Source organism: Saimiri boliviensis, chromosome 3 (assembly GCF_048565385.1).
Source record: "Saimiri boliviensis isolate mSaiBol1 chromosome 3, mSaiBol1.pri, whole genome shotgun sequence".
NCBI lineage: Eukaryota > Metazoa > Chordata > Mammalia > Primates > Cebidae > Saimiri > Saimiri boliviensis.
The window spans coordinates 135,485,048-135,494,280 of NC_133451.1; the positions used below are offsets into that span (position 1 = coordinate 135,485,048).

Sequence of the window (9,233 nt, forward strand, 5' to 3'; positions counted from 1 at the left end):
CTAGAGTGCTTTTTTTTTTTCCTAAGTAAACAATATAATTTGTACATTTTTCCTTCAAGTTTAATATTAACTTGCCTCATATGTTCTGGGTTACTTTGCTGATCTATGCACTGGCTTTAGCACTCTGGAGGGGGTACAGAACTTGTTAGTGGAAAATCATATTAAGCCCAAATTCATAAGCTATAAAATAAAAGACAGTTGTCTCTTGTGGAATTTTGGCTGCCTGAAATTCTGGACTTTCTTGTTGGCAGCCTTAAAATACTGGTGTAAATCAGTACCAAATGGATATCAAAATTCCATGTCCTAGTAGTAATCATTGAATTGGCTTCCAAAACAGATTCCTGGGCAAAGAAAAAGAAAAATGCTGTATTCTTAGGGATTTGATCATTTAACTCTTTTAAAAATTATTAAAATGCACTCTATACTACGGCTGCCTCCATGTATTCATATTCAGTCTACAATAGATGTCCAGTTGAGACAGAATTGTGTTTCTCAGTGCCTTTACCTTTACCCTCCTTGCTGTGCTTTCTAGAAGTTACAGCAATGATTTGATTGTACATTTTAAAGTTATTTTCATCCAAACATATACTTTGTTACCTTTGTTTTACCATTCTATACATACCTTAACTTTAAAAAGCAAGACATAACTAAGGAGCTAAGATAATCCACTTCAAAGCAATAAAATACATGGAGTTCATATGGTCAGTGTATTCTCACATGATATTCCAGATAAGCTAATTGGGTTTATTTTCACAGCATGTTTTATTTGAGCTGAAAGGTATAGAGCTGTCTATTTGGCCATAACTGAAGGAAGTTAGAATGGAAGATGGTCCTGTACAGGAGGGATACTGGGATCAGTGGAGTTGCAGAAGGTTTGCTTAGGACCTAACTAGGCATTTCAGTGGGAGTTTTTACCCATTATAAAGATGGAAGGAGAGAAGGGAAAGAGGAAGGGAGGGGGAGAAGGAGGGAGGGACAGAAGAGAAATGGACAATTAAATTTTAAAATGAATAATTAGGACACAAGTATAGAAATGCAAGAAGGTAGATGGGTAATGACTTGTAAACTGTAATTTTTAGCGCATGAAGATTTTTCTGAGTCATTTGCCCTTCATAGATACATCCTTGTGAGGAATCTCTTCTCCTTCCTTTCTGGTCCTCTGAAATCTCTCCCTCCATGGTCTGACAATTTAAATGTATCAAGCTGTGACTCTAAAGCTAGATGACAATGAATAAGAATACATTTGACCATGAAAACTTGCATTTGTTGTGTTTTCTGGGGTGAATTTCAGAACCAAACGGTAGGAATTATTACTTTATTTCCCACTCTACACTGGCATTGAGAGTGCCATGGTTTTAAGTAGTTACCTTTATTCATATAAACAAGTATATGGACATTCAGAAGGCAGTGTGTCAGAATGTGGAATTTCATTACCTAATCTTTTTTCCTGGTTGCCGTTTTTAAAATCAGTGCATGCTTGATGGTTTCAAGTTTATGTTTAAATATTGCATTTTATATCACTTTTAAACCACAGTATAAAATAACACAAGGGCATGGTCAATAGTTTGTTCTCAAACATCGTCAATTTTATTTGAATTCTGGCGATCTAAATTATTTTGATTCCATATAGATCAAAGAAATCTGTCTATTAGAAACAGAATGTGCTCATCTTAGAAAGATCCAGCCCAAAGTAGCTGGAGTATCAAACTATACCTTTCTCTTATAAACTCAGCACTTGGCTATTTGATGACAATTAGCACTTCCTACTGTTTTGGTCTGCATAACTTTACTCATTTCACCCAATGCATTTGCTAAACCAAAACTGTGAAGTGAGTAATAGAGAGGGGGAAAGCGTGCCAAATAAATAGCAGATGCACAAGTACATCTCTTGAATGAGAAAGCATTATTTTGGTTAGAAAACTAAATAAATGGATTTCGTTGTTAGATAGTAAACCCTCAGGGCCTGGTCTCCACTTGCGTTATGAAGTACAGATGGTTTTTAGAATGAATGAGTACATATGTGAACAGGCGCAGAGGGCGCCATAATGCGAGGGTGTGATACATAGTCTTGAACCCAGTAGATGAGAAAGGTACAATAGTTCTGTGATTTTAGCCAATTACAGCAGAGAGAAAGTAAGTTCAAAAATTTTATCAAAATATTATAGAATATCTTAGAAAACATCAAAGCAATAGAAATTTCTTCTGTAATTTGTTTTCTTTCTCTCTCTCTGCCTCCCTCACAATATACATGAATATCTTGTGAAGTTTAGACATAAAAGAAACAAACTATGTATGACATTCAAAAGCATATTGTTTGAGACAGCAACATGACATGACCAAGCACATTTGTTTAATTTAATTTCTAATCCCATAATAAACTATAATTGCCCTATAGCAGAATAGCAGAATGAAGTTCTATCAGTATGAGAACAAAATGCAGTTCAGTAGATATGCCTAGAATGTTTACATCAAAATTTATCAATATTTAAAGTACAAACAACATACAGAATTCATGAAGGATATTCTATATGTGCATATACTTATGTGTGTCAAGGGTAGCATTCTAAACAAGTACAGATCATCTCATAAATGTGTGCTGAAGTATTAGGGAAGGGAGTAAACATGAAATTTCTCCTCACACATTAGACAAATAATTCTCAGAAAAACCAGTGAGATAGGACAGAAAGACAGTGTAGTATGATGTCTCCAAAACCAAGTAAAGGAAGTGGTTTAGGTTTTCGTCAGGGCAAAATGGCAGCCTCAGTGCAGACTTTTAAACCATTCCAATTCCCCTTCCAAAATGGTTAGAGCACCAAGAATAGTGAAAGTAAAACCTCATGAACACCTTCAGCAAAAACAAGGCTCATTCTTACAAACTCTAGTATATGGGCAGGCAAGAAAAATTACCGACTTTTGGCAGTAACAGAGAGGAGAAAAGGAGGAACTTCCAACCTTCTTTGAGCCAGGGGAACAAGACCCAGCAAGTACTCACCTACTAAAGCAGAAGTCTGCTGTTGGATGGAAACCCAGCAGGCAGGTCGGGGAATAATTGCCAAGACCGGAGAGAGGTTACAGAGCAGCAACTCTGTAGATGGGTGTAGCAAAAGTAAAGTGAAACTAGATTGTGCTGGAGTACTCAAGTCCCAGAGCCTCTAGAAATAGCTAACCAAAATTTCCCTCTGGAAGAATAGAACCCCACACTAAGTAAAGTCTACTGAAAATAGAATTCAAATTCATATAAACAGAAAATGTAGAGAAGTCCTATATATAAAGGAAAGAAGTGACCAGAGAAAGCAGAAGGTACAAAGAGGTCCTGTTTGTAAATATCAGAAACAAAAGAGGAAGGGGCCTTAAAGACAAGCATGTCTAGGAAGGCCGTTCTGGTCTGCCGCCACCCCTGTATTATAAATGTCTGGCAAGAAACTGGAAGGATGAAGGAAGGTGAAGCAGAGTCTTTTTCTCTCAATCCATCGCAGTCAGAATCTCAGGCACCAGCTCCCCACTCTTTAAAGCATTATCTCCATTCCCACTGGACAGGCCTGCCAGGATTCCAGATTCCTTCAGGAAGCTCTGGCCCCTGGCCTAACTCCCTTGTCCTGTCAGCCCGGGGACTGGCTGTTGGGCTAATCTTGAAGTGTCTTAATGTCATTTGTTACCTTAGCTCTTATATCAACAGTGAAACTGAATTCCTTCATTCAATTCCTCTTGTTTCAAACACTCATGAAAAATATACTTCCTGAGTTTATGCAAAGAAGAGATGGCTGTCTGTTACCTTCATTTGCAAATGATGACCTCGCATGATGTAAAATTCATGAGCTGCATGTGTTTGTTTTACTAAAGTTCGGAGCAGTGCTTCTAATATGTTAGCCATGCATCTGAATCACCTGGAGGGCATATTAACATACTGATTTCTGAGTTCCACCTCTAGAGAACTGAAATCAGTATGTCTGAGATAGTGGTCCATAGTGGTCCAGAATTTGGCTTTTTTTTTTTTTTTTCTTCTGAGACACAGTTTTGCTCTTGTTGCACAGGCTGGAGTGCAGTGGTGCGTTCTCCACTCACTGCAACCTCTCCCTCCCGGGTTCAAGGGATTCTCTTGCCTCAATTTCCAGAATAGCTGGGACTGCAGGTAACTGCCACCACACATGGCTAATTTTTGTATTTTTAGTAGAGACAGGGTTTTGCCATGTTGGCCAGGCTTGTCTCGCACCTCTGACCTCAGGCTTGTCTTGAACCTCTGACCTCAGGCTTGTCTTGCACCTCTGATCTCAGGCTTGTCTCACACCTCTGACCTCAGGCTTGTGTCGATCCTCTGATCCACCTGCTTCGAACTCCCAAAGTGCTGGGATTACAGGTTGAGCCACTGCGCCTAGTCCATGATTTGGCATTCTAACAAGACCCCAGGTGATACTGAAGCTGTCAGCCTACAGATCGCATTCAAGTGGCTTACCTCTGAAACTTGCTTCATTATCTGCTAGCATTTAATGCTACCTAGAAGATGTCTGAATTCAGCCTCAGTTTTTAAGCTTAATAGGTGACAGGCGTATTCATAAGGCTATCCTTAACCTTGTAGTTCAGAAAATTTTCCAGAATATCATGGCATTAGCCACCCACTGAAAATTTTCTGTTTGATCTGATGCTCGCTACCTTCCTTCATTTTAGAGAAAATATCTTCTAAAATCTTTTTAAGAATTTGTTTCTGTTTCGTTTGTTCTATCCTCTATTTGAGACAGAACCACCAAACTATCCACACGTTGGCCTCCACTATGGCTCCCTCATGCGTGGTGGTTCTCCCAGGTTTCATGCACCTTGGGAGAAGCCCTGCTGAGCCCAGTTCTTCAAATAATTGATGGATTGGGAAGGAAACTAGGCACTCTGATAACTTTGTCCTCACATACATTTCTTTCAAATCTGTTTACTTGGAAAGTAACTCGGCCAGCCAACCATGGATCAGGCTGCTTGCAGAACCTGTGTCTGCATAATGGTAAGTTCATGCAGGCACCTGCTATTTCTTGATCCTGCCACCAGTGCTGTTCTGTGGTGAGGAACTGAGCTCATTTCCTTTCTTGGCTTTCCGAGATTCTTAAACTCTATTCTCCAAATTGAAGGGATCTTAGAAAGATCTTCAGAAATTCCTGTGCTTTCTCTTCCTTCACTGCCTGCAACATGCTCTATGGAACTAACTATATGTTGACCCTTCCTTCAACTTGGTCAAAAGTAAACAATCTGTTGGCTGTTCTTTACAATCAGTGTGATATGGTTTGGCTGTGTCCCCACCCAAATCTCATCTTGAATTGTACCTCCCACAAATTCCACATGTCATGGGAGGGACCTGGTGGGAGGTAATTGAGTCATGGTGGGTATGGGTCTTTCCTTTGCTGTTCTCGTGATGGTGAGTAAGTCTCATGAGACTTGATGGTTTTATAAAGGGGAGTTCCCAGCCGGGCTCGGTGGCTCAAGACTGTAATCTCAGCACTTTGGGAGGCCGAGGCGGGTGGATCACGAGGTCAAGAGATCGAGACCATCCTGGTCAACATGGTGAAACCCTGTCTCTACTAAAACTACAAGAAAATTAGCTGGGCATGGTGGTGCATGCCTGTAATCCCAGCTACTCAGGAGGCTGAGGCAGGAGAATTGCCTGATCCCAGGAGGCGGAGGTTGCGGTGAGCCGAGATCGCGCCATTGCACTCCAGCCTGGGTAACAAGAGCGAAACTCCGTCTCAATAAAAATAAAATAAAATAAAATAAAATAAAATAAAATAAAGGGGAGTTCCCCTGCACATGTTCCCTTGCCTGCCACCATGTAAGATCTGCCTTTGCTCCTCCTTTTCTTTCTGCCATGATTATGAGGCCTCCCCAGCCACATGGAACTGTGAGTTTATTAAATCTCTTTTTCTTTGTAAATTACACAGTCTCAGATATATCGTTATTAGCAGCATGAGAACAGACTAATACACACTGAGAATAGAGAATATACTTGTTTTCTGAACAGACAAATTTTTCTGCACTGCGCATTAACATCTTTGTTTATTTAGGTGATTATACAGGAGGTGTAATGTTTTTATTTCCCAGTTTTCTTTCCTAGTTTAGAGATAACTCATAAGGAGCAAGAGATTTTCCAGTGCAAATAGAGGAATAATGCAGTGTGGTTTTCAAGGAGTCGGGGGAGCAAGGAAAATCTATAAACCATTCTTACTCTGAAGTACTTCAGAGTTTGACAGAATAAGTAGTTTTTACTTGAGAGACAAAGGAAGCAATGTCCTTAAGAGAAATCCAAGTTACAGTTAAAGCAAGGAGAGGCAAGAAACTGTCAATAAAGAAGCAGTCTATGGAAAAAGGGAAGTTTGCTCATCATGTGGCTGGAGTTCCAAAGCACAATGGAAAGTTATGCAGCATGGGAAGTAAAGAATGTTGGGCCAAGGGAGAAAATTCAGAATCTTATGGTGATACAAGCACAGGAGAGAAAAGGGAACCAAAGGAGCCTATGATTCGAATGGCATTCAAAGACACCAGGAATGCTCAGCAGAGAGGGTTGCTACTTTAGACAAAAGAAAGGGGATGGGTGCAGCAGCTTCCTTCATCATCTGATGGAGTTAGGAATCTCAGATAGTGATCCAGGAAGCCCACATCTAGTCATTAGGTGCTCAGGAGTGGGCAGTCATCCTGCCAGCTTGGACCCTGTGTTTCTGGTTCTAGTGAAGATTAAGGCATCAAACCAAGGGAGCACAGGGACCAAGAGGTAAGCTACAAAAAGTATAGCTCTTCTCTGAGGTGTCCGCTGTAAGATCCTGTCCAGAGACACAGTGGGAGGTAATGGTGCTGGTCAGCGTTTTGGGCTATTTTGTTCTCCCTCCTACCTGCCCCTCTTTTTGGCCCAAGTTCTAGAGTCACCTGCTCACCCACCAGGTGGTTCCCTTTCTGGTCTTTAGCATCCTCACTGATAAAATGAACATAACATCTCTAATCATGCATATTCATACAGTGAGGCAGATAATGTGAAAGGGCTTTGAACAATGTAGTAAGAGCAAGAGACTAGGCTACTGAGTTCCCATTTCCCAATTCCTGCTTCAGAACTGCTCTCCTAGGCCCCAAGCCCCTTCCTCTATATTGATCCCCCTTGATCACTCTTTGCCTATAGAGGGGCAAAAGTACATGGTATCCCAAGAACAGGGACCAATATTACAACTGCCATTTCTTTTCTTTGCTCTTTCTCATGATCACTCTTAAACCAAGAAACTGAGACCATTTCCCTGACAGTGGGGGGCCTCCTCACTAGAACAAAAGGGAGCATGTACATTTCATAATAGGCATTCTGTGATGAAATGTCCCCAGGAGATAAGTGTACATTTCATAATAGGCATTCTGTGATGAAATGTCCCCAGGAGATAAAAGTACATTTCATAATAAGCATTCTGTGATGAAATGTCCCCAGGAGATAAATGCTGGAGTTGGTCTTAGCACATCTCAGTTACTCATTTTGACACGTTTGGACAAGTGAGTTACTACCGCGCTCGTTTGGAAAAATGACTAGAAAGCTACCTCCGATTTCTCAGCCACAACCCCAGGCTCCATTTCTTTCTGTTCGTTCCCGCTCTCGTGTTCCAGCCCTCCTTCCTTCCCTCACTCCTCAAACTTCCCACCGTAAGCCTTCTCTCCAGGGCCATCCACGTTGTTCGGTTTTCCAACCTACCCATTTGCCCCAGCTGACTAATGTCGCCCCTTCCCAATACCCAACCTCCCTGAACTCCCTGCCCAGCTCTTCCCGTGTTACCTCCAGAGCATCTGTGTGCCACCGCCCTGCTCCTAAGTCATCCCCTTCCCAGTGCCCCCCTATCTTTCCCCCTCGCCCTCCCCATAACCCTTCTTGCTAGTCCCCTGTACTCTAGTCCCCGCCCCATCCAGCCACCCACCACCAGACCTGACGGATTACAAATCTCACCCTGGAGAGATGGTTTCCCTCCTACTGGGGCAGTTCTCAGGCAGTTCAGAATTGCCAGGAGTGTGGATTCCCAGCAGCAACCTGGTGGACACAGGGAATCCAAGACTATGGCAAGCGAGCATTCAGCCTGGCCTGCGCCTTTCCTCTTCTGCCTGGGCCGCCAGCCTGCACAAGCTCTGCATTTGAACTGGCTTCTCCATAGAACTTGGCCTGTGACCACAGGGTGAACTGCAGGACCAGAGGCAAAGAAGGGAGAGGAGTGAAGATCATCAAATCTGTTATCAAGGAGGAAAGTGATTGGCCAACGTGAGATCCAATTCTGTTTATTATCCTTTGGGTCTGCCACTTGAAGGCAAGTCTTTTTCTTGGCATTATCCAGAGGTGGTTCTACTAACGAGGCTGGGTTCGCAGAGGCCAGAGCAGTATCATAAGAATGCTGTTGCCTGGTGACGGAGTGGGGCACCGTTGCCTGGAGATGCAGGCAATGGAAAGAGGATGCTGAGAGAGCTCAGGACCCACCTCCATCCCCACCCAGCAGCTCCAAGGCCGTGGCGGGACACCCGAAGGAGAGGGTGGTCACAGATGTGGTCCATCAGAACCAGATCTTGTGGGAGCTGTACCTCAAAGAGTTACGAACCCAGAAACTCTACATGCAGTACCACGTGAATCCCCTGTGCAAGGTTCACAAGATTAACGAGGAAGCCCATATCTTGGCACGATAACTTGGAGGAACCTGCAGATGCCAGGTTTCTGAATCTCATTCACCATGCTGCCCAGGGGCCAAGGAAGAAGTGCTTGGAGGCACAGACTGAAAACCAGGAAACTGGATGGGACTCAGAGCCCTTGGTAGACACAGAATGCAGCAACCACAGACTGAACCACTTTAGGGTCTACAATGACATCACTCTGTACAAAGCTATAATGTGGAGCTTGGGAGAAGATGATCGCCACAAGTAGCATCTCAGCGGTGGAGTCAGTCCCTGGATTTAATGTCCTAAGTATCCACTGCAGTAGAAAAGTAAATATTATTTTAACCCCCACACCCTGTCCATAATTCATGGATAATGGTAAAAATTAGGAAGCATGAAAAATATGCAGAAGAAGGAAATAAAAATTGCCAGTCACAAAAGATCACATATTTTATGATTGCTTATGTGAAATTTCCAGAAAAAGCAATATATAGAGAGAGACAGAAAGTAGATTAGTGGGGTTTAGAGGTTGGTGAGTGGGAGAAGATGGGGAATGACTGCTAATGAGTATGGAGTTTCTTTTTTAATAATGAAAATGTTCTAAA

The 9,233-nt window shown here is 42.3% G+C and overlaps 1 pseudogene; it reads left to right on the forward strand.

The window, feature by feature from the left end:
* The first annotated feature begins 8,372 nt into the window (after window positions 1–8,372).
* On the forward strand, window positions 8,373–8,896 carry LOC120360116 (protein CFAP144P1-like; annotated as a pseudogene).
* The last annotated feature ends 337 nt before the right edge of the window (window positions 8,897–9,233 follow it).